Here is a 27,412-nt window from a genome sequence, read left to right as displayed (position 1 = left end):
CCACCCTGGATTGCTCCGTAGGGAAACAGGAAGGCTGGAGAGTGAAAGTCAGCGAGCACTGGGACAGAAATGACCGACATGAGTTGGGCTCACCCGAGTATGGAGTGGGTGGATTGAGTCGTGGTTCCGCGTGGCGAGGAGCAGGTGGGACAGACAGGGCAGCCGGGACAGACGGGGCAGCCGAAGGGCTGGCCTGCAGCTGGTCAAGCCGCTCGGCTAGCCGGTTGAGTTGGAGAGCGATCTCTGAGTAGGCGTGACGAGAAGCTACGATTTCCTCCTGCTGTCGACCCAGAAGAGAGCCCTGCTGCTGAAGAGCTCGGCGCAGCTCCGTTTCCTCTGCTGAATCCATTTATGTTGAGTAGATTCTGTCAGGGTGCGTACTAGACAGAGGACTCAGATGCAGAGTAGAGAAAAGGAGAATCTTTATTCTTGCCACAAAACACATAATAACATAAACAATAATAAAATGCTTAGGCGCACACAGAGATCTCAGAGCTGGCCGGCACACTGCGGACCACTCGCACTGCCGGATCTCCAAACTATGGATCCTTTGACGGAAAAAAAGAAGGTGAGACTGATACTTAGAACCATACAAAACATGGGCAAAGACAACACAATCTACTCACGACAACAGACAGAAAAGCAGAGACATATAAGGAAATGGGGGAACGAGCGACAGGTGAGGAAGAATCAGCTCGTGATCTACACAACCCCGCCACGATCAGCGCTGATTGCCCAGACCACGAGCTACCGAACAGACAGGACAACACAGACCGCAGGGGAAGCTGAGACGGCACCCTGCACCGTGACACTTAAAAATAAAATGGTGCTCTTTTAAAAGAGGGCATAGATGGTTAAAAAAATTTGGAACACACTATTGTTAAAAAATTTGGGGTAGGTTAATAATAAAAAAAACTTTAAACTTTAAAAAGTATTTAAAAACTGTAATATTGTGAAATATTACAAAAATTTAAATAATGGTATTCTATTGTAACTTATTTGACAGTTTAAAATTGTTTATTGCTGTAATGGTCAAAGTGAATTTTCAGCAGCCGTTATTAGTCTGAAGTTTTGTGCTCAAGAAACATCTTGTCACAGTTGAAATAGTTGTGCTGTTTTTGAGGAAACAATGATTCATTATTATTATTATTATTAGTAGTAGTAGTAGTAGTAATAGTAATAGTAATATATATATATATATATATATATATATATATATATATATATATATATATATATATATATATATATATATATATATATTAGGGGTTGCACAACTACAGATTTCTACTAGTCGATTTTTTTATTTAAAAATTACTCAAGTTACTCAACTACTCGTGGTTCATGCTGCTGTAAATGAAAAGACATTAAATAGTTCTTATCGATAATTGCTTATTAATTCATAACCTTATGCAACAATTACATAGGTTAATTGTCAAAACTTTATAATTATGACATTACATATAACAATGCTTATGTAACAGCCAGTATTTGTATCTGTATTTGTATCTGTAACAGTCACAATATGATTCGTATCTGCATTTGGATAAAACCAGGTGGAACGTCATACAGTTACTTGATAAGACCGTTATGACTATCTTCTTTCATAGTTATAACTGAACAAGTATGTTGTGTTAAACTAAAATAATTTCTATAATAACATTTATCATGCAAGCAGAGAGATGTCATGACAAATGTTTAGTGATCATTTGAACATGAATTAATTCAGTGCACACATTTTCATTAGGGATGGGCGTTTTCCGCAAATTTCACATTCGATTGTTTGAGCTCACAAAAAACGAATATTCGAATGTTCGTTTATTTAAATTAAGTTTAATGAGACAGATGTTATTTTCAGCAACATTTATTGTTTCCGTCATTTTTGAACAAGCTTACACATAATAAGGCTGAACATTACACATCGTGTTTTGTAGCTGAAAACCTTTAACAATTCGTCCAAACACACAAAAGTACAGATTAAAAGCAATAAAAAAAACGTAAAGCAGCCTGCAGCAATTAGGCTATTGTACAGAACGTAGCCTAAACTTAACTTTTAAACTTTTAAACTGTCAGCAAATCTTTTTTGCTTTTTTTTCTATTGTTTTACATGTTCATGTTAAGAAACACAGGCATGTAAACATGATTGGGGGAAAGTCGGCTCCTTAGTCTGTTAACAATAAGGCCGGCCGCGGTGAAAACACGCTCTGACGGCACAGAACGTTGTCGGGACTCACAAATAACAGTGTGCTAAGCGAATAAGTTTTGTGAAGCGATTCGTGTTTTCGTTTCACCACTGAATGGGATCCTCATCTGGTGGAATACATGGCTCCAGCAAGAACTGTTCCCACTCGTCTCGGCTAGACTCTCTGTATCATCGCTGAAGAACTGGCTCAGCCTTTTCCGACAAGTGGGCATTGCATCCTCTTCATCGTTGGTGGCGGCGGCTGCATCCGCACCACTCGCATCAAGGAAAATATTCTGATAATGTTCAAAAAGTTTTTTTTTTCTTACTTCTCTCATGTTTTCATCGAGAAACCTGATATGTTTGTGCCTAGGGTCTAGGGCGGACGCGAGAAGAGGAGTTTTCACTGTATTCTCCAAGTTAGCGGTGTTTATTCGTTGCTTGAGAGATGCCGCAACAATATTCTTGAATTCGGTCACTTTCTGTGATTCTCAACGGCATATTTGAGGTACTGTATTAGACCGCAGTTGTTATTCATTCATTAATTATTTATTGCTTGCGTACATCTTCAAATATGCCGTGGAGAATCACAGAAAGTGACCGAATTAGGTTTTATTGTGAATTTTTTTTTATGGCAAGCAAAAATATAGCGAAATTCGAATATAATTTTTATTTATTTTCGAATGTTCGACTATCCGTGCACACCCCTAATTTTCATTCTTAAAGGTCCCGTTTTTCATGCTTTATTGAAGCTTTGATTGTGTTTACAGTGTGCAATATGACATGTGTTCATGTTTCGCGTGTAAAAAAAACACAGTATTTTTCACACAATTCACCTATCTGTATACCGCTGTTTTCACTGTCATAAAAATGGGCTGATGACTTACTTGTTCTATAAAGTCCCTCCTTCAGAAATATGTTACGAGTTGTGATTGTGCAAGCGGTTCCTGTGTTGTGATTCGACACCAGCTTACCGCGTGCTGCCCTCCTGGAAACGTGATTGGGCTAGTTTTGAGAAGCAAGTGGGCAGGAGCATGTGCTGGAGATGTACTACGGATACAGATACGAATTAATTTTGCGATTGTTACTGATACAAATACTGGCTTCACTGCACACTGTGTTTTCTCTACTTCCTGTTGAGTGTTTTCTCTACTTCCTGTTGGCCTTCTGTAGAAAATTGTAGCTCTGTGTAGCTGTTTTTATTTTATTTTTTCTCTAGAATCTTTATCTTACTATCACTCTCTGTTTTTTCAAGTGGTAAAATATAACTTAATTCACACCATATTTCTGATATTATCGATCAATCTTATCAGACTAACTTTGATCGTTTACTTTTATTTTATATCCGTGAGTGCAGTACACCTGCAAAGCGTTAGCACTCGTTAGCTTGTCATTAGTGTTTTCATTCGAACCTATCGCTGTTTTCTTTTCTCCTCTCCCTCGCTCCAGTTTTTCACAAGTTCATCAAACAACCGCAGCAAGAATATTTCATCAAGCATGGTGAGTAATGGCTTCTCCCGTCATTGTTACTTGCACCTCTTGCCACATGTACAGTTTATCTATCTCTGTCGCTGATGAGGGATTCACATGTGATAAATGCAGGGAAATAGTTAGGCTGACAGAGAAGATTTCAGAATTAGAGACACGCATCCAAACTTTAATTGAGGACAGTAAGAATGTTAGGGCTCTAGATACAGCTTTGGATGCGTCTAGCTCAGGGATTCCTGTACATTGTTCGGTTCCGGAAACAGAGCCCCAGCAGCAGGGCAACTGGGTGACGGTGAGGCAGCGTAGTCGTGGGTCAAAACACCGCTCTTCTGTTCCGATCAAAACATTAAACAGGTTCTCCCCACTCAGTGATGCACCCACTGAGAAACCTGATGAAAGTGCTCTAGTTATTGGTGATTCTATTGTACGGAACGTGAATATAGAGACACCAGCCACCATAGTCAAATGATTACCGGGAGCCAGAGCGCCTGACATCTTGGCAAATTTAAAAGTGCTGGCTAATGCTAAATGTAAATACAGTAAGATTGATATTCATGCCGGCACTAATGATGTTCGACTTCGCCAGTCGGAGAGCACTAAAAATAACATTAAAGAGGTGTGTGAACTTGCAAGCATGATGTCAGACACTGTAATATGCTCTGGTCCCCTCCCTGCTTACAGTGGTGATGAGATGCATAGCAGATTGTCATCACTCAATGGCTGGATGTCTAAGTGGTGCCCACAGAATAACATAGGTTTCATAGACAATTGGACGAGCTTTTGGGGCAGACCTGACCTGTTTAAAAGAAATGGTCTTCATCCCTCCTGGGGTGGCACCACTCTTCTCTCTAGAAATATGGCAAATAGTCTTAGTGTTTATACTTGACTAACTGGTGCCCAGGTCAGGAAGCAGACAGACTGGCTAAACGGACCGTCTGCTAACTGCCTCCCGTCACAGAGGTCAGTTAATTCTCAGCACATAGAGACTTTTTCACCTAGATATCACACTATAGAGACTGTGTCTGTTCCCTGAACTAGAAAAAACAAAAAACGTCCAAACCAAGTTAAGATTAACAATTTAATTGAGGTTCAACAAATAAAAAACAGAAGCAATATGGATAAACAAATGATAAAGCTTGGCTTAATGAATATCAGAACCCTTTCCACGAAAACACTTTTTGTAAATAATATGATCACTGATCATAATATAGATGTACTCTGTTTGACAGAAACCTGGCTAAAACCTGATGATTACATTATTTTAAATGAGTCCACCCCCCAAGATTACTGTTATAAACATGAGCCACGTCTAAAAGGCAAAGGTGGAGGTGTTGCTTCAATTTATAACAACGTTTTCAGGATTTCTCAGAGGGCAGGCTTCAAGTATGACTCGTTTGAAGTAATTGTGCTTCATATAACATTATCCAGAGAAGCAAATGTTAATGATAAATCCCCTGTTATGTTTGTACTGGCTACTGTATACAGGCCACCAGGGCACCATACAGACTTTATTAAAGAGTTTGGTGATTTTACATCCGAGTTAGTTCTGTCTGCAGATAAAGTTTTAATAGTTGGTGTTTTTAATATCCATGTTGATAATGAAAACGATGCATTGGGATCAGCATTTATAGACATTCTGAACTCTATTGGTGTTAGACAACACGTTTCAGGACCTACTCATTGTCGAAATCATACTCTAGATTTAAGACTGTCACATGGAATTGATGGTGTTGAAATTATTCAGCCAAGTGATGATATCTCAGATCATTATTTAGTTCTTTGCAAAATTCATATAGCCAAAATTGTAAATTCTACTTCTTGTTACAAGTATGGAAGAACCATCACTTCTAACACAAAAGACTGCTTTTTAAGTTATCTTCCTGATGTATCCAAATTCCTTAACATATCCAAAACCTCAGAACAACTTGATGATGTAACAGAAACTATGGACTCTCTCTTTTCTAGCACTTTAAATAAAGTTGCTCCTTTACGCTTAAGGAAGGTTAAGGAAAACAGTTTGATACCATGGTATAATGAGCATACTCGCACCCTAAAGAGAGCAGCCCGAAAAATGGAGCGCAGCTGGAGGAAAACACAACTAGAGGTATTTCGTATTGCTTGGCGGGAAAGTAACATATCCTACAGAAAAGCATTAAAAACTGCTAGATCCGATTATTTTTCTTCTCTTTTAGAAGAAAACAAACATAACCCCAGGTATTTATTCAATACAGTGGCTAAATTAACGAAAAATAAAGCCTCAAGTGTTGACATTTCCCAACACCACAGCAGTAATGACTTTATGAACTACTTTCCTTCTAAAATCGATACTATTAGAGATAAAATTGCAACCATTCAGCCGTCAGCTACAGTATCACATCAGACAGTGCACTATAGACCCCCTGAGGAACAGTTCCACTCAATCTCTACCATAGGAGAGGAAGAATTGTATAAACTTGTTAAATCATCTAAACCAACAACATGTATGTTAGACCCTATACCATCTAAGCTCCTAAAAGAGGTGCTTCCAGAAGTCATAGATCCTCTTCTGACTATTATTAATTCCTCATTGTCATTAGGATATGTCCCCAAAACCTTCAAACTGGCTGTTATTACGCCTCTCATCAAAAAACCACAACTTGACCCCAAAGAACTAGTTAATTATAGACCAATCTCGAATCTCCCTTTTCTGTCCAAGATACTAGAAAAGGTGGTATCCACACAATTATATTCCTTCTTAGAGAAAAATGGTATATGTGAGGATTTCCAGTCAGGATTTAGACCGTATCATAGTACTGAGACTGCTCTCCTTAGAGTTACAAATGATCTGCTCTTATCATCTGATCGTGGGTGTATCTCTCTATTAGTTTTATTGGATCTTAGTGCTGCGTTTGACACAATTGACCACAACATTCTTTTGCATAGACTTGAACACTTTGTTGGCATCAGTGGAAGTGCATTAGCATGGTTTAAATCGTACTTATATGACCGCCATCAGTTCGTAGCAGTGAATGAAGATGTATCCTATCGATCACAAGTGCAGTATGGAGTACCTCAAGGCTCAGTACTAGGGCCGCTACTCTTCACGCTTTATATGTTACCCTTGGGAGATATCATCAGGAAACATGGTGTTAGCTTTCACTGTTATGCTGATGATACTCAGCTCTATATTTCTTCGCAGCCCGGTGAAACAAACCGATTTGAAAAACTAATGGATTGCATAGTCGATATAAAAAACTGGATGACGAGTAATTTCTTACTGCTAAATTCTGAAAAAACAGAGGTGTTAATTATAGGACCTAAAAACTCTGCTTGTAATAACCTAGAACACTGTCTAAGACTTGATGGTTGCTCTGTCAATTCTTCGTCATCAGTTAGGAACCTGGGTGTGCTATTTGATTGCAATCTTTCCTTGGAGGGCCACGTTTCTAGCATTTGTAAAACTGCATTTTTCCATCTCAAAAATATATCTAAATTACGGCCTATGCTCTCAATGTCAAATGCAGAAATGTTAATCCATGCATTTATGACCTCAAGGTTAGATTATTGTAATGCTTTATTGGGTGGTTGTTCTGCACGCTTAGTAAACAAACTACAGGTAGTCCAAAATGCAGCAGCAAGAGTTCTTACTAGAACCAGGAAGTATGACCATATTAGCCCGGTCCTGTCAACACTGCACTGGCTCCCTATCAAGCATCGCATAGATTTTAAAATATTGCTTATTACTTATAAAGCCCTGAATGGTTTAGCACCTCAGTATTTGAATGAGCTCCTTTTACATTATAATCCTCTACGTGCGCTACGTTCTCAAAACTTTTTGCAATTAGCAATTGCAATTAGCAATTTGATAATACCTAGAATATCAAAATCAACTGCAGGCGGCAGATCCTTTTCCTATTTGGCACCCAAACTCTGGAATAACCTACCTAACATTGTTTGGGAGGCAGACACACTCTTGCAGTTTAAATCTAGATTAAAGACCCATCTCTTTAACCTGGCATACACATAACATACTAATATGCTTTTATTATCCAAATCCGTTAAAGGATTTTTAGGCTGCATTCATTAGGTAAACCGGAACCGGAAACACTTCCCATAACACCCTATGTACTTGCTACATCATTAGAAGAATGGCATCTACGCTAATATTTGTCTGTTTCTCTCTTGTTCCGAGGTCACCGTGGCCACCAGATCCAGTCTGTATCCAGATCAGAGGGTCACTGCAGTCACCCGGATCCAGTACGTATCCAGACCAGATGCTGGATCAGCACCTAGAAAGGACCTCTACATCCCTGAAAGACAGTGGAGACCAGGACAACTAGAGCCCCAGATACAGATCCCCTGTAAAGACCTTGTCTCAGAGGAGCACCAGGACAAGACCACAGGAAACAGATGATTCTTCTGCACAATCTGACTTTGCTGCAGCCTGGAATTGAACTACTGGTTTCGTCTGGTCAGAGGAGAACTGACCCCCAACTGAGCCTGGTTTCTCCCAAGGTTTTTTTCTCCATTCTGTCACCGATGGAGTTTCGGTTCCTTGCCGCTGTCGCCTCTGGCTTGCTTAGTTGGGGACACTTCATCTACAGCGATATCGTTGACTTGATTGCAAATAAATGCACAGACACTATTTAACTGAATAGAGATGACATAACTGAATCCAATGATGAACTGCCTTTAACTATCATTTTTGCACTATTGACACTGTTTTCCTAATGAATGTTGTTCAGTTGCTTTGACGCAATGTATTTTGTTTAAAGCGCTATATAAATAAGGGTGACTTTGACTTTGACACACCTAACAAATGTATATATATACAGTATATACACACACACACACACAAAAATAAATAAAATAATAATAATAATAATAATAATAATAATGATAATAGCCAAGATATCTTGACCCCTCATGAATCAGAATCCATGCCAATCTCATTGTGCCAGCTAGAAAACAGTGCGAAATGAAATCAGTGGTGAATGTCATACTGTCATTCTGCAATCAGGAATGCCTCGCAGACATAGTGATGGACCACAAGCAAAAAAAAAAAAAAAAGTCCTGGTCATAATTACAAAGCTTAAAGGCACAATATGTAATTTTTCTGCTTTAAAAATAGCAGATATCACTATATCTATGTTATATATATTTTTTAGTTGTGTACTTACATTATCCCGAAAGTTTCCACGAACTTTCAAATCCAGAGAAAATTATAGTTTAATTAGAAGACATGGCACATTTCTTTATTTCCGTTTTGTCGCCCGTCTATGGCGTCATATAAACTTTGACCCCTCTAGTTTATCTAACTTCCTGCGGAACCGCCAAATACAAAGGTGAACAGAAGCAAAGACGAGACGAAGAAGAAAAAGTAGTAGCTAGTCTTGATCGAGACTATTATATTTTATATTTATATTGTTTATATTCGTATTTATACTTCAATCAATAACTTAGTTATGGATCATGATTATGCTTTGCCTGCACGTTCTGTGAAGCGCAAACGTACGGGTGAAATAAATGACCTGAGAAGGTTTTGGGACAAGAGAACAAACAAGACACGGGTAAATATTGGAGTTGCATTTCCAAGAAAGAGAGAGCTTCGTGACAAGCTGAAACTACAGAGAGATGTTTGCATTCTAATAAACAGGTATGCATCCATTCAGCTAACTGTATCTATCCGTATATTTTGTGAAACGATGATGTCTTGTGTAAAACGCAGACGGACTAGCTCTCATGTAGAGTATAATGTAAATCTACATGTGTTCTATATCTAGCTGGATAAAGTAGCTTTTTTAACATATATTGTGTTTTATACATATATTACTACTAGCTAGATGGAATATTGATTTGATAGGGGTCTGATAATTCATATATCTCTCCGTTCGAAAAGACGTGATTGTCAAAATACTAGGCTGCTGCTGCTGTTGGTGAAGGGAGACCACTGACAGACCAGGCTCTTGTCTTCATGACAACAATATCTATACTTCATGTTGAACATAAATATAAAGCCTACTGATAAAGGACACCATCAACAGTATTGACGGCAAAATAGACGATGTTTGACAGGTGCAATATATATTTGAAAATCGATAATTATTTTTGATATAATATATTGATATTTGATATAATATATTATAATCGATATAATATTTGAAAATCGATAATTATTTATTTTTTAAATTACATTTATATCTGAATTTATGTCAACCTATAGACTTCAAACATCAAAATGTCATGAATTAATATGTATTTGTGTACAAAATTACATATATACATATTTTCCTATTATATTTTGCCTGGAAACGCTTCCAACACGCGTGCGTGTTGCGTGAAAAATAGGCGTCGGTTCTATTTCTAGCAAGCACGCGTTTTCCGCGCGGCTCACACAGGCAGTCTGCAAGATCTAACCTATTAACATGGGAGCCGAATTAAAATCTGACACGCCACGCAGCTGAGACGCCTCAGTTAAAATGAGTGAGGAATGTGGGGAGATACAGAGCGCGTGTTCCAATGAACAACAACTCCCATGAGCCTACGCTCTTTCCCGACTTCATCAAAGTACGTCTTATGTTATTATTTTGATTGATGACCCCTGGTGGCCAAAAATTCCATACTGTGCGTTTAACACTTTGAGACTCTAGAGAAAATATGTTTATACAGTTCCATATATCAACAGGGAACAGAAATGCACAACGTTGTTTTAACCAAATAAAAGAGAACAGGAAGAAAAAAAAGAGTAATTAAAAATTGTGGCAAACATTTTTGGCTGCCAAGTGTACAAACAGATTGTACAGAAGGACAAAAGCATTTAACTTAGTCTCAGAACTGAGTGTGAGTTTTGATGAAAATACCTTTAAACTTTAAACTGCTGTGATGAAAAAAGATTTAGTTTAGTATAGTAAAGGGAAATTTAATAGCTTACGGATAAGCTTTAAGGGAATTGATGAGCTCAGGTTTTGAACAGAAATGCTGTCTTGCAGACATCACTCTTTGGGTCACGAGGATGAGGATATGGTCTGTTTTTCCTGAAATAAATCTTAGCAGTACAAGCAGACAGACAGGGACGCATGCCTCAAAAAGCACACACATGCAAAGCAATTTATCTGTGGCCCAAACAAACAGTGTCATTGAAATCCTGTACTCTTTGACAACAAGGATCTCATATTTTGCTGCTCACAGCAAAAAGGCGGGCAAACTTCCTCTAATTGATCCCCATTGTGGAATCCTGATCTTAACATCAATCTCACATTCTGACAGAGTGTGTACTGTGTGTGTGTGTGTGTGTGTGTGTGTGTGTGCATGCTAAAAAGAAAGAAAGGAAAGCCGAATGCATGCACATTTTCCCAGCATAAAAGAGTCTGCCCCTGAGGACATTGCATTAGCATTCACAGATCTAAGCCTGATTACTGCACACCAATCTTTGCTAAGCTCCGTATAATAGAAAGTTTGAGAAAGACAGGGAGGATGAAGGTCTTAGGAGTGCTGTACAGACTTGTCAATAGTTGCTATTGACCCATCCCACTTTTACTTATTTAAGATCGAGCCTGCTATTGGCACAAGACTCTTTGATATGTTATCGCACTAGTTTATTCTGTCATACTGCTGATGGAGAGTATTTCCACATTGATTACACCTCTGGGATTAGCCTGAATGCTAATGCTTGAGAGTTAAGCTGTTCGCACTTTCCTCAACATATTTCTTGTCAGTTAAACTTTACAATATTAAGTCGATGTGATACATTTGTAATATATTATTTAAAAGCAAATTCTTGTTTATAAATCACTGCTCCTACATTATTGTTATTTCATTAAAAGAGCTAGTGTACTTATAAAAACCAACTTCGGATGAATGTTTTTTAATAAATACATTTCAGGAAGTGAATTAAGTTCTTCAAAAATGGCCACTTTTGACCAATTTTGACTATTAAAACACATTTCACATTCACACTAGTTTCTAGTAATGTGGCAATGTCCAGCAGTGGACATAGATGATACATGATTCTGCACTTTTGGCTTTTTTTTTCTTTTTTTTTTGGAACATTCAGGTATAGAAATGACCTACTTTGTCAAAATGAAATTGCATACAGTAAATGAATAAAATGGCCAACTTTAAGGCTAATGCTAAATTCATATACACTGTACCATTCCAAGCCTCCGAATCTAATTCTAAAACATCACTTTATAACTAGTAATTGAGGTTGCTTCATTGAAGGTAAAGGCTTGTTTTGATGTATAATTTGAGCAGCTGCTTGCGAGTTTGATTTATTATTTAATCAAAGGAATTTCAAAGAAGCTTCCTATTTTTGTATAGAGCTGAGTATTATGAGTCATCGAATGTGATTACCTGCACCTGATTCATTCCTCAGCTCAGTGTCATTTTCAGATTGAAACATTAGTTTGAATATCCATTGAGGAAAACTAAATTTTAGTTAAATTGTTTTTTATTTTTTCCCAAGAATGTTTTTAGAACGTCCCTGCTGGTGTCAAGGACATCACCTAGTAAAATTCCCAGAATGTTACCAGACATTTTCGAATCAGTAACAGAGGTTTAGGCTCATCTGTTAATTTGTCAATTTGTGATTTGAATCTTGGTAGCCTAGCTGAAAAAAAAGTAGTTCCACACACAGATACTCTGTGGTTGTTTCTTATTTATTTATACATCTGTACCATTGGACTGAGGTATAAAGACAATATCACACCCGTAGCCATACGTCATCACTCTATATCAGCATGGCTGTGTTAAACATTGTGATTTAGAGCCATATCCCACGGCTTTGAGTAAAGTTTCTTCAGTTAAGTTGAAATATAATTTCAATATGCACATATACACACATACAAAGAGAGAGAGTTTTAAAACCTAATTCATGAAAGTGTGTGATTAACTAAGTTCATTTCAAAATCTGATCGGGAAGTCAGTCAATTGGTCAGTTTATCTTAAGCTTGTCTGCTTCACCTTTCAGAGGATTTTGATCCTTCTGAGGCAGCCTGAAATGAAATTAATTATATCTTTTGTGAAAATAGATTACAGCCGTAAGACCTGAGATCCCATCAGTGTCACCTTTAGATAAGCTTTCACAGAGTTTGATTTTGAAAACTTGATGAAATAAGCATTAAGAAGGATTGACCATACACACAGTCACCTAATCATTCAGTGAGACTTGTGGGGGGTTATTTCATAATTTCTTACATATGCACTGTACTTATATATTTGCAAAACAGGTCATAGAAACTCCAATCAGACATTATCAATTCATTCAGTGGCTCTGTCCTATTCATGATTTACATATGCTTAAGGTTATATTATGCATAATGTACTGCATGATAAAGAAAATAATATTAATACCTCTCTAAAAACTTTGGCAGTGCAAGATAATAAACGTTAACATGTTTGCTTTGACCTCCACATGTTTGCATGGCCTACATTAACTTACTGCTGAAAAAAAAAATGTCTGTTAAGGTTCTCGGATTCACCATGTATTGCTGATAATGACAGTCTGCCTAAGCAGGGTTAAACAATAAAGCTCATCCGGTCTGTGTTGTGACATAACCATGTCAAGCATGCAATATAAACAATATGCAGTGCTCTCACTGAACTAGGCTATTAGATAAATTAATTCACAATAAAGTTCAGTTCATTAACATTTTTTGATCATTTAAGGCATCATAACACATTTTTTTACAGTGTTTATTGATCTAGGTTAATCCTAATTTATAACTATTTTTAATTGTTAATTGATGTTCACTTCTAATTATTTAGTGTTAATTTATTCAACTTGAAACTTAATGTATTCTTAACTCAACAATTGCCTGCCCTAAATTTAAAAAAATATTCTTCACTCTTATTTCATGTTTCATTAAAAGTGCTACCAATTCATTATACATTGGCATAGAGATGGCTTTCCCACTGCTAACACCTCAAGAGGATAATTATGTTGTCCCTCAAGATTTTGTATCTGTTCTGTGTCTGCTGTCAGCAGCCATCTATCATGCCAAAGACCACACACACATACATACACAAATTCTCTCAGTACTGCCAGTCCAGCAGATTGATAAGGGCCCCTGCAAACCAAGTTTGAGTCGGACCCCAGGGATAAATGCATTGTGAGTGGCATTCCAAAGGAAAATGGTGAGACTTCCCTAGAACTGCACTGCATGAGGAAGAAGTGAAAATAACTACAATCATGCTTACAGTCTCAAAGGACAGGACATGATGGAAGATGGGGTTGACTTTAATTCAGATGTCAGAGATGTCAGTCAAAGTTGTGTGATTTCATGTCAGGAGGGTCTCCAACCACAACTTTGTTGCAAGGTATCCACAAAGAGAGAGTAAAACTTCAAGACAGTTTTGGATCATCAAAGACAAAGCACTGAAGTCACAAAAACAGTGATCTTCCGGTTGTTAGATCCTACACATACACATACATTTCTGTTGCCAAATGGACAGAAGGCTTGACCCAGACCCAGTTCCACTGCAACTTCTGTTCAATAATGTCTGCAACTCTACTGCCTGAAAGCTAAGTATTGTAACAAAGATACTTGTACATAATGCAAGTACAACATTAATATTTTTCATATATATATATATATATATTGTAACGGGAGGAGCACAAGACAGACACAGTGGGCATGGCGTCAGGCTTCAGAGAGGCTTTTATTAACAGAAAATCAAATAAAACGGTATAAAAGTGGCCAAAGGGAAAGAGTGTCCAAAATAAAACAGGGAATCTGGTGTCCTCGTCGTGCTGCAAGGTTTCTTGTGGGTCGGGCAGTGTTAATGGAGGAAGGGTCCAGGTAAGGGGCGGAGTCCGGCCGCATCACTCATGTTGGCCACGGCGCTGGCAGGGGATGGACGGCCCGGCATCCTGGCCCGACGGCCGTGTAAACGGGTGCGGTTCCCATCCGGATCGCGGGTCCGGCAGCTCACGTCTCTGGTGGCGCGGGAGTCCCTCAACGCACCCTTCCTGGACCCACGAGGACACCAGTGTGCATGCACGGGGAAGAGACCGGTCCCCCGAGGAGAGGCGCGTTGGGCTTTTAAACAGCGGCGGTGATGAGGCTTCATTTCCTTCAGGTGTGCCCCATCACACGCCACCAGCCCTGACTCGTCCAGCGCCCCTCCTCTCACACACCCACTCCAGTCGGGAGCCTGGTGAAGGGCGGCGATTTAGGACGGGATGCCGGTGACAATCAGGGAGGAGGCAGCTGACTCATCACTATATAAATACATATATATATATATATATATATATATATATATATATATATATATATATATATATATATATATATATATATATATGTATTTATATAGTGACATTTTTCCCACATGGGCCCTTAATGTAGAAGAAATATTCGCAACATTTAGGTTTTACTGTAACAATCTAAATCTCGAGTATTTGTGGTTTGGGATGTGTCCATTTTATTCCCTATGGACCATTTCAGCCAGTTCATTAATACTAGACTCCAGCTGTCTAACAATCTCTAGTCATTTGGAAAGCTGCTGCTGCCCCAGGTGTTAATTTAGCCCTCTAAATGACGATGTGTCTCTGCCAACAGTCAAAATGAATGGTACAATGGCCATTATTTCAAGTAATCAGAATCTGGCTATCACAAAGACACTGTTAAAAGTGTAGGTCTGATAAAGGCACAAGGGACTCCTCAGTGTATTTATTAGGAATTGTGGAAATGACATACCTTTTGCCACATGTGTTCCTGATGCATGTCTGAACAACCTGTCAGTTCACCAGAATCTCAGTTGACCGATTATTATCAATTTTAGTCTCCTGTCACATTGGGTTTCTCTTTATATTATATACCTTTATATTTCTCTTTATATTTATATATGTATAAGTATTTTCCAAAAGATTTTATTGACTTGTTTTTTCTACTGTGTTTTAGTTTTACAGTAATTACATTTTCTTAATGTGGATGACTGGTTGATTGGGCTATAGAACATAAGAACTAAGCAAATCCTTTGCTTTCATACTCAGAGAAAAAAATCAATGGTATTAATACAGTAATGTTGAGATTACAGAGGCCAGTTGTAAAGTAAATGACACATTTTCCTGTTTCATTTTGTTCTGATTTTGTTTAAAAATATATCTTAAGTTTATCTAAAGACACTCAAATGTATCTATATGTTAAGTGTGAGCTAATAATATGCTAAACAAATTTAAAAATGAACAATCATGTAGCCAGGTGATTAATTGAAATAATGTCTTATTCTCACCATGGCTGCATTTGTTTGATCAAATATAGTATTTATTTGTATACTTGTAGTTATATTGTGAAAAAACATTTTAAATATGGTTAATTCATTAATGACTTAATTAATTCTGACCCCAAGCATTTGAACTTTATTACGATTTGCCACTGATTACATGGAAGCATATTAGTTTCATGTAATTAATTTAAAAGGATATTTTTGAGGAAGTAGCGAACTGAAGACATAATGCAGTACTAGACTATAGCATATATGGAAGGATTGGACTTACAGTGCCAAAACATTGGATCCAGGTCATTCTGACCCACTATTAAACATATATAAACAATCAAAAGCTTGTTCTCTGTACAATTAATCAGTCAAGAAGACTGTTACAAGTTACAAGTCTTAATTTTCTGCTAAAAAAAAGAAAAAAGAAAAAAAAAAGAAGAATGGGAACATGAATGCAATAACTATTCCTCTCACAATGATTTAACTAGTGTAGGCTAGCTCAATCAAAGAAATAGCCTAACTTCTGTTGCTGTGATTAGCTCGTATCTCTGCAAGCTCCACCACATTTGTTCATCTTCACAAGTCACAGTTGAGATATTCTAGCCAAGCCTTAGGCCTGCTTCCCCAACAGACTTTAAAGAGTGTAAGCGAATGACAAGACATTTATTAAAACTTTCACTGAGACTGTCAGAGCACTACACCTCAACATTCTGACAGATAAATTGTGGCAGCGAAATGACTCTGAGGTCTTGTTCAGTACTCGTTTTTTATTATTATTTAAAACACTCTTGCTTCCTTTCCTGTTTCAGACTTTTTCCTAAAAATCCGGCCTTGATGCATAGTAGAGGAGGATTCTGGTACTTAAAATGTTTTCATATTTCATTTTAATGCACAGATGTGAAATTAATTTATTTCATCAGAACAACAATTAGCAGAACTGCAAAACCTTTTGTTGCTACAGTAATTTTACCAGTGTAGGAATCATGGAGCATTGTATCATTGTATCATTCTAGTCTGCTGCTGATTTATATCACCTCCCAAGGGAAAATCTGTTAACTTTAGCAAGAATCAGTTCACCCATTTGAGTCAAGCGACTGTTCACTTTTTGTCTCTTTGTTTTAAAGGTCTGGCACCATGAGAATTATTACTGCTCAAGCATGACTGCAAACAAGCACTGCAGTTCTCTGCAAGGCATCCGACTCCCTCCTGACGAATGTTATCACACTGTGAGACTCTGAGGGCATCAAATCTGGAAAACAAACAAAAGAACATCACATTATATCGCATGCTGCCATATAAGAACACACCAGGAGTTGAGACGATGGCCGGCGAGCATCACAGCCCAAAGTTGAATGCAAAAGAGGTGCTGAGAAACATGTTTTGAGGGTTAAAGACTGATTATGAATTATTTAGTTTTGGAATCGAAATTGCTGTAGCCAGTCTCTGTCATTGTGTCTTTCTATTAGGGTCCACTACTGATTACGGGAGAATGAAGCTTCATGTAATTAAGTTAAAAGTATATTTTTAGCAAGTAACTCATCTACTGTAAATGAAGACCTATGTAAAAAAAGACATGCTAATGTACTAAAAAGCATACAATTTTTCCAAAATTATTTTCAAAACTAAAAGCTAATGTCAAATAACTTTGCAAACACATGCATGCAAACAAAATGATAGGCTATACTGATTATTCTAATAACCTCAAATATGTCATAACAACTCACTGAATTCTGAAAAAATGTAACTGATAAGAGTTGAAAGAGAGAACATAGATCAATCAATCAAATTATCTCCATAAACCTGTTAAAGCCAAATAAAATCACCACCTTTTTTAAAAATTGCTAAAAATGTTTTATTTTTTTAGAGGCTAACATCTATTTTAGAAAGTGCAGCCGTAAATCCTGGATTAGAGAGGAAGAGAAATAAATTAGAGAGAAAGTTGAGTGTTGTGGAAACAAATAATGTTTCATAAATGATACATCTATGATAGTGAGTGTATTTAATAAGAATTCTCCTGTACAACAAGCATGACAGATGGAGTGAGGGTTCTCAGTGTGTCTATTTGTTTCTCTTTGCCAATGACATCAAAGAGATTATGTGCAAACATAACTTTTTTTTGTGTGAAGAGGAATTCACTACAAATTGGAGGTTGGCAAAGAAAAGAAGTGCAACTTGGAAGAGCGTCTAATTAACAACTTGCTACAGAAACCAGATACATTAATAAAGTACATTATCATAATGAATAAGAAATAAGCACTGAATGACAGGCATCAGGCTGAACTAAGATGTGTAATATGTCATATATAATGTTTTAATTTACGTTTGGGGATCTGACATCGTCTCTAAAGCTTACCATAGCAGACAATATTAAACTGACACCCAGTTACTGCTAATGAGATCTCAACTAAGAGGTGACTCAAGAAAACAATCATTCAATTTTGCATTTAACACTTCACTGATTAAGTGTGTGTGTGTGTGTGTGTGTGTGTGTGTGTGTGTGTGTGTGTGTGTGGGCTCTTGTTTTTGTGACATATCAGGACACAACTCTGTATAATGACTTGGTATGACACAGGTATTACAAGGAGAGGGTGACTTATGAGGATATAACCCATGTCCCCATTTTTCAAAATGCTTATAAATCATACAGAATGAGTTTTTTTTTTTAGAAAGTTTCCTGTGAGGGTTAGGGTTAGGTGTAGGGTTGGTGTAGGGCCATAGAATATACAGTTTGTATGGTATAAAAACCATTACGCCTATGGGATGTCCCTACTTTTCACAAAAACAAACGTGTGTGTGTGTGTGTGCTTGTGTGTGCGTGTGCATTTGTCCTTGTACTGAGTTTGTGTGGGCTTAACTTAATTACTGTAATTGTATAAAAAATATCATAGCTTTATGGAGACTTGAAGGAGGCACACTAGGAAAATTTCAATGCAATTAAAATATACACAATGACATGATATTCTAATTAGCCTTGAAGTTTATTTAGTCAAGTCACCAAAACAACATAAAATACATACTGTAATACCCAGCCTGTGATTTTTAAGCTTGAACATCTTACAAAAGATTGTTAATGTCATTATGCCAAACATAAAAACTCACATACTCACTAGCATGCTTTTAAAGCCTTGTTCAGATTCCCACTTTTGCAAATAGTTATATATATAGTATACAGTACAATGTAAATGTTACACAATGAGATTCATTTGAAAAACCCTTATTATTAATCTTATTTTACGAAATGATCCAAAAGCCAATGAAACATTTAAATAAACAAATAAATCCTGCATCACCAAAGTGATGCTAACTTCTGGTTTGGCCTAAAGTGATAGTTGAACACAAACGAAAATGTTTCCACTGCTTTTGTCATACAATTAAAGTCAATTGGATCCATGCAGGGTGGTTTGGAATGGCATGAGGGTGAGGACATTATGCCAGAATTTTCATTTTTGGTTGAACTATCCCTTTAAATGACATCTATTAGTTCTACACATACTCTCAGGACTCATTACACTCTTTTGACTGAGATCCTTATCCTTTAGTCTCTTGCTAAAAAGGCTATTGCAAGGTGGCCACACCTAACATACCGTCTCCCTAAGGAAGGTCTGACCATTCACATCTTCTTTCACCACTGAAAAGCCTGGCTGAAGTCGATAAAGTCCACAATGGATCTCAAAATAAATGTTTTGTTCTGGTAAACACTTGTCCTCAAGGGATCAAAGCTCCCACCTCTGCACCAGAAGCTCAAAGAGAGGCTCTGCCATTTGCTACTGTAACAATATAAAAGGACGGGATGCGAACACATCCATTTTTATTGCTTTCAAATGCATAGAGCAAAGCTTTTGTGCTATAAGGAGGGCTTACACATGTCTCCTCAAAAGCTCTCTCAAGATGCCACGCTTCACACAATTCCAAGAAGAACCCTTCCAGCTCAGTCCAGTGGATTCCCACTCCTCTGTTTGATGTCTAATAATCAGACAGTCACTAAAGCTTTTATTCATCTTATTCAAAAGACTTCAGGTAATGGCTAAATCTAGTGAATCATTCAAAGGTTTAATAATGATGATAGGTTGAAGTTGTTTTTTAGCATGTGCACACAAGCTGGAGAAGAGTCCAACACTGAGCTTTTCATTCTCACTTCATTCTCTCAAGGCAATACTGTTGTCTTGGCTGGCAAAATGTGCCCCTTTTGTGACCTTTGTCCTTCACCCTCGCTTTTTTGGCTTCACATTCTAGATTACTTTTGCATCTCTCATCCGAAAGATCCAAATCCCCACTGATCCAACCCATTGTGAGTTGAGGTGGACAATAGAAGGGTGCAGAATAAGGTAAACATGGTCTTATTTTCTCTTCACTGCACTCATGACAACCACAGCACGTAGCTGCCTGACTCTGAGAGTCCAATGAGACCACCAACCAGCAAAGCTACAACATTTGCAAATAATGTTCCTGAAATCAAAAAAGAGGCAATGTTGTCCCTAAAACATATAATTGATGGGAAATGACCTTTAAACTATGTTGTTACTTATAATTAAATGGAGTGTGAAATTATAATGTTGTTTTAAATTAATTAACATGTACTGGATGTGTTCAATATGATAAGGGCAAGTTCAAGGAAAAATAAAAGAACCATAAACTATGCTGCGGGTTTGAAAATACACTGTAGAAAATAACCATGCATTCCATAAGACTAACGTGTAAAAGGTCATCTCATATGCGACAGTATTTCCAAGGGATAAGAGGTTGTACATATTTGAACGAATAGCAGCTTATCTATGCAGTCAAGCATCAATGCAATTAATTCCTCTATCAAGGTGAAAATATCTCATTAATGATGTATTCATTTTTCCATTAAATGGTAGTCTGCACATTACAGTTATTTTATTCTTTTCTTTTCTTTCCCTTTTTTCCCAGCATGTGTCTTCTGATGTCATATTTGCATGTAAAACTGGTGGTGAAAAGAGCAAAGTTTCAGCAATTAATGAAGACTGAGTCATTCTTGGTCCCTGCGGGACTAGACATCTCACAGATGAAAGAAAATGGTATGGATCTAAACTCTGGTTAGAGACATATTTGTGCATTTATATGTGTTCATAACTGACCCCCATTGCTAGCCTGTCGCTAGTCATCAATCAACCTGACTCTTCTGCGCAGCTGAGAAACACATCTTCACTTGCTACTGTATAATATCTAAATTCTCAATTTCCCATCGAGAATTAAGCAGGTGCGCCTGCTTTTACCAGTGAAGAAGAACATGGCATCCTCAGAGTCATTGCCAAAAGTGATGAATGTGCGCTAGCCCGTAAGTCACTCTTAACGGAAAGACATAACTACATAGTTAGACATTACCTGTCCACTTTTAAAATCGGTCTGTTCTTTATCTTTAAACGGTCCATTTAGTGCCAGAAATAGAAAAGCCCTAAAAGGCAAGAGTGTTAATTTAGCAGCTACAAATAATAATACACTGCTTGTCACCTTTTACTTTATAATGGTAAAAAAAGCTCTAGACTTTCTTCTGATATTTCTTCATCAACAGTAACTATGCCACATACATACATTCACATCTTCTTTAAACTTTCAATTAAAATTATTTTTGGCAATCTGCTATGTTTTGGATGACACTGCTGCACTGTCAGAAAGAAAGTGCACTGTAAAAAATTGTCCTGTAAATTAACGGTAATATACAGCCAACACAGTCTCACTCTCTACTCGTCAAATGTCTGACGCATGGTCAAGGGATCTGGCGTCACTTTTTTGACGCACTGGGTATACCTTTGGCGTTATTTTTCAACGTGCAGGTTAGTCCGATAGACTTCTATAGAACTCAACAGCGTTTAAATTTGACGTCTTGGGTCAGCACACCGCAACGAGACTAAAAAAAATAAAAAAGAATAGGCTACAAAAAATTATATATGACAGAGATCGTTTTATCTGGCCCTCCAACTTGTTTTTGAGGTTTAAAAATCCTCGCAATCTGATATCAAAGTGCTCTCTGTGCAAAGGCTTAGCGCGTTCATCAGTGGTGAGTTTAACAACACTCAACTGCAGGTAAAACAGCATTCAGCGGTGAGTTTGACCAAAGCAACGCTCAACTGCAGGAAAAACGGCATTAAAAGGTGAGTTTAACAACGCTCCAAGGCGCGTGCAAGTAAGCAGTTTAACCGTTTTCTTACAACCCATTCTCGCTTATCGCTTATTCATAGTTTATCACTATGAAATCACGTTCAAGAAGTCTCATTCAGCACACATCGCGATACTTGCCATCAGTTTACATGTGCCACAGGTTTGGTGAGTAGGCTAGATGTAAATTCGCTCTTTTAATGCCTGTTATAAAATGTATTCTGTCTTTATTAATCAGATTAGTGCCGTATTGTTTACTCGCTGTATTATATCCGTCATCCGAGGCTGTCTTTGAGTTTCATTGCGTTTAACTAAATGAACACACCTGCTAACTAGTGTGATTAAACTCTGTCGGTCACGTGACGTGCCATAGACTTTCAATATATTCATTTCAGGTTCAAAGATGTACATTTGTAGTAAGATCATGATAACCACGACACGTACAACAGTAACAAATTACATTTGAAGTTAAAACCCAGGAACGGGCCATTTACCATGTTTTTACCACAGTAACTGTAGTTTTACTATGGTATATTAATAATCAATACAATAATCATCAAACTAACTATGGTTGTACAACTGTAATGGTCGTTTTTTGATGTGCTTTTATATGACAGATATCACCGTAATCACATTTACTGTACCATGCTTTTGATACCTTTTTATGTAAATCCAAAAAAAGTAAATAAATAAAAGGACACATTTTGACCTTTTTATCAAACTGCTGTTATAAATTGCACAGCATTTGTTGTCTCTTAAACTGTTGCACTGTCCAAATACCCACACTTGCCATCTTTGCACTTGACCACTTGATTATTTATTTGACGTATTTCCTGTGTTTAGCCCAAGTGTTCAGTGAGCATGATGACCACAAGTGTGTGTCGAACTTTTCATGACCTGATGACTGTGTTTCCCAATCCTGGTCCTGGAGAGCCCCAGCACTGCACGGTTTTGGTGTCTCTCTTGTCTGACACACTTTTGAGGTCTTGGAGTCTTCACTGATGAGCTGAATCAGGTGTGTTTGATCAGGGAGACATCTCAAATATGCAGTGTTGGGGTTCTCCAGGACCAGGATAGGGAGCCACTGCCTTATGGGACACACTTAAGTGTTTACAGAGTTTTTTTTTATTATTATTATTCAACTTTGCATTTTAAAATAAATTCTAAATCTCTTTTCATTAGTCCCTATTACAGAGGACAATTTAATTTTTGGTGCTTCTAATTAAGTGAAAAAAATATTTTCAATATCTAATTATTATTATTAATATTTCACATACATTGGAAATGTTATATTATAGCTTATAATATTATTATAGGTTATATTATATAATATAGCTTGTTATTAATGACTTGCTTTTATTAATGGATGCATTTAACATTTAATTATACAGCATCTTTTTTTATAGGCTGTATAATTAGACACACACATACACACAGTAATGTATAGTTGCATGTAATGTAATAATATTTATTTTCTTTCTGTCTTACAGGATTGTTTGTAGATAATGCTGTTCTTCTTTTTCAGAAGTTTTGGTGAGCCAACCCTCACACACCTTCCTAAAAACTAAAAGAGCTGTTACTGAGTCTCAGCGAATCTTGCCATGATCAGCTCTTCCCAGGTACATTTGTTTAGGGTTTTTTTTAATCAACATTTACTATTCAAATGCTCTGGTCTGAATCTTACTTTAAATTAACTTAATTTTACGTTTAATTGGCAATATTAATAACACACAGAGTAAGTAGAGATTATCTTGTTTTTCAGAAGATAAGGAAGACCAAGGAAATGATTTGCCCAGGATGAGGAATGAAGAGCTCATCTTGTGCTCAAACAAACAGAAGTCCTCTGGTATGTGCGTGTTGAAGCAATGCTGTTATGTGTTACAGGACTTTATGATGATCTCTCACAGGACTGGTCATGTCAGCCTTGATTATTCTTTCTAATATGTTTTTTTTTTTTTTTTGATACAGCTATTACAATTATAGCATGTTGGCAAAGTGTGACTGGAACATTTTTAAATTTTAAGTTAAATTTTAAACACACCACCTGTTTGTCTTAAATAAAAGAATACAAGTTTTATAAAACTGGTTTACATTATTTAATTGTTTCATACATGTTTTGTTATAAATTGTGGATTGATAGTTGATTGGTTTGAAGCAAGGCCTTACACTGCACAGACTAAAACACATTTGTGAGAGAAGTCAGGAACTTTGGGGAAAGATTCTAGAGGAAAAAGACACATTTACTGCAACAATAGATGAAGTTTAGAGGCAAACATTTCTGTCACATGCTAAGGGGTGTCTCATGAGCAAGTCCTTTGCCTCTAACTTTTTCTTAATTCTTGCAGAATGAAATTTTTATTGCAGTATTTTAATTTGTACAGATGATCTCATCAGCCAAATGAGGGGTTTTGACCAAGTGATGCTCTTGAAAGGAGTGAAAGAAGCATGAGCTCTCTGTCCATTAAACAACTTCATCTGGATTGTTTGTTTTACTTTGACCAGGTCTGGGAACCGTCTGAAAATGGGATGTTAGGACTGAGAGATCCTCTGGCTGAGAACAAGCTACACCACATCAGTGCTGGATATCAGCCACAAACTGTTTCCAGACACGAGAGAAGAAGATCACGATGGGGAGATGAAACCAGTTTAGATGTGATGATAAGGAATCATTATTTTCTGGAACAGTATCACATGTCTTATATGTATCACATGATCTGTATCACAGTTGACTGGATGGAATCTTTTTACTTTTAAGGACATTTCATCACTCCTCTGTGTGAACTGATTAATTTATGATATTAATGAATTTTTGATCCATTATTATTTTCCTTAAATCGTGTTTGTCTTGATGTCTCTCTACTTTATCAACTTCATAGTCTATGCTTCAATAAAATTAATATGGTGAATATTGTGTGTTGAAAATTCTTGGTAAATTCATAATTTTACTAGGTAGGCTCATATGTGTTTATTCTACACTTGAAAAACTATATATTATTAATTACCAGGATTATTTTTTACTTAAGACATAAACATTTTTTTCATCAGATTAATGAAATCTGGAACAACTATACACCAGAAAGTTATTATTGTATATATTTAATCACAAATATGGCTTTTTTTTTATATATATTTATATATAAAGGGAGTTACTAGATGAATTATTTTGAAAAGCCATTTGCTTTATTGTTACAAACACTTGAGGGAACACACTGAGAATGTAGCAGGAATGATCAACGTGGGTCTTGTACTGTATTCAAACCAAGAGCATGCACATTACTGATGACAAGCACGTGAGGAGCAAGATAAGGGGTGAGGAGGACATTTTTACACTGATTGTTGCTAATTAGTTTATATATAAAGTATTCTTATATATATATATATATATATATATATATATATATAGTATTCTTAGTACTCCATGAATTCTTCCTTGTGTAATAGTGAAGTATCACAATGTGTATGCATTGTGAAGTGAGTGAGTGAAGTGAAATTCAGCCAAGTATGGTGACCCATACTCAGAATTTGTGCTCTGCATTTAACCCATCCGAAATGCACACACACACACACACTGTGAGCACACACCCGGAGCAGTGGGCAGCCATGATTACTGTCCTTGATTACTGCTTAACAGTGGGGAATAGATAAAGGCAAGTTGTTGCAGGTTTATCCATTCTATTTTTTTACTGTTAACTTCAAAAATAAAAGAAATAATCTATTATTTTTATTATTAAATTATTTCTTTCTAATTTTTCCATGTTTCATCAGATGGCCTCACCATGTCCTGTCAAAAGCTTTAATAGCCATGATGTTAAGATTAGAAAAGTGTGGACTGGGAAAACTGTCAGATATAAATGTGACTCAGCTCAGTTTGTTGTCCATGATGAGGAGAATACATATATGTTGGTTCTCTTACGAGAGCTCTCTCGTACTGCGTCTTAGCTAAGACGCTACGGGAAAAGTCTCTTTTCACGAAATACTGAAGCAAAAAATTATCCTTAATTTTGTATTTTTGTAAAGCGCATTTGCAGCAGTACACAGCCATAGGCGAGACGGCTCGTTCGCTCATTGGCTTGTTCTGCGGCAACTGCAGAGCCTATCGAGCGCGGTCTGATGCAACATCAGACCAATAAGGGCGCTTCGCGCCCTTCTTGCCACTTCCCGCCGAAACGGGTGTGGCCCAACCTATAAAAGGAGCTCGAAAAGGCTGACTCACCTGATTTTTCATCTCTTCAGCGAAGCTCACGCATCACTGGATCACGGAGGAAGCAAGCGCCGTCTGAGAAAGCACATCAGCAGGACGAGCCATTCTGAAGCTGCTGGCATCGCCGCCTTCCACTGCCGTTCCTGCTGCGCTATCCGGCGCCTATATCCTTTCAATTCTGTTATATCCAAGCTGTTCTTTATGTGTGTGTGTGTGCTCGTAAAAGAGCTCGCGTCTTTTTTAAGATGCCTTCCTGCGGCTCGTCAGAGCCCCACTCAGCGAGGGAGACAGGTACGTCATCTGTGTCTCCTGCCTGGGTGAAGATCATGCAGCGCTCGCGCTCGCTGACGGCGGATGCCCCCACTGCGAGCTGTTGCCATGGTGACTCTGAGGACTCGCCTGGCCTTTTTCTCTGAGCCTGCATTCTCCGCTGCGCTGAGGTGCCGTAAAAGCATCGCTTCCAGCGGATTCCGGATCCGTCTTCAGCTCAACCGAGTTCGCCGGTTCGCCCTGCTTCTCCGGCCCACCCTGCATCGCTTCCCGGTGAGAAGCGCCCGCTGTTTGCCGGCGCGTCGTCCGAGGAAGTCGATCTCAGGGCCGCGTCGGAGGAAGAGGACACACGCTCTCTGCAAGCTTCGGGCAGTGAGGGCTGGGCGAGCTCCGAGGATCTCGCGCCTTCTGCTCAGAAGCCCAGCAGACGAGCTGACATCGAGAAGGAGCCGGGGCGAATGCTCGTGTTGGCCGCGATGAGTCTCGGCCGCGAGTGGTTTGCACCAGCGCCCCCCCTCTCGTTCCCGGCTGGATGGTATTTCCCTTTCGGATGAGCGTACTAGTCAAAGCCCGCCTCATTTCTTCCTGAGCTTCACGAAGAGGTGGCGAAGGCTTGGAACGCTCCATATTCAGCACGAACTCGTTCGTCTGTCTCACTAGCATTCTCCACACTGATGATGCTAAAAACAGGAACTACCACTCACTTCCGCCGGTGGAACAGGCGATAGCGACGCACCTTTGTCCGCCCTCTGCTGGACGGCGGCAAAAGCGGTGTTGCCATCTAAAGCCTGCTGTGTGACGCTGCGTCGTCACTACTAACGATGGCTGCTTCATCGAAGCGCAGGTGTACGAGTTCCGCTGTGGCCGAGCTCTCACCCAAGCATGCCGCTGTTTCAGTTCCAGGAATTGTGACTGTCTCAGCGTTTTCTGCAATGCGCAAGCCTGCACAGTTG

This window comes from Carassius carassius, chromosome 2 (assembly GCF_963082965.1).
Source record: "Carassius carassius chromosome 2, fCarCar2.1, whole genome shotgun sequence".
NCBI lineage: Eukaryota > Metazoa > Chordata > Actinopteri > Cypriniformes > Cyprinidae > Carassius > Carassius carassius.
The sequence above is the reverse complement of the archived record's forward strand: the minus strand, read 5'-3'. Positions refer to the sequence as shown.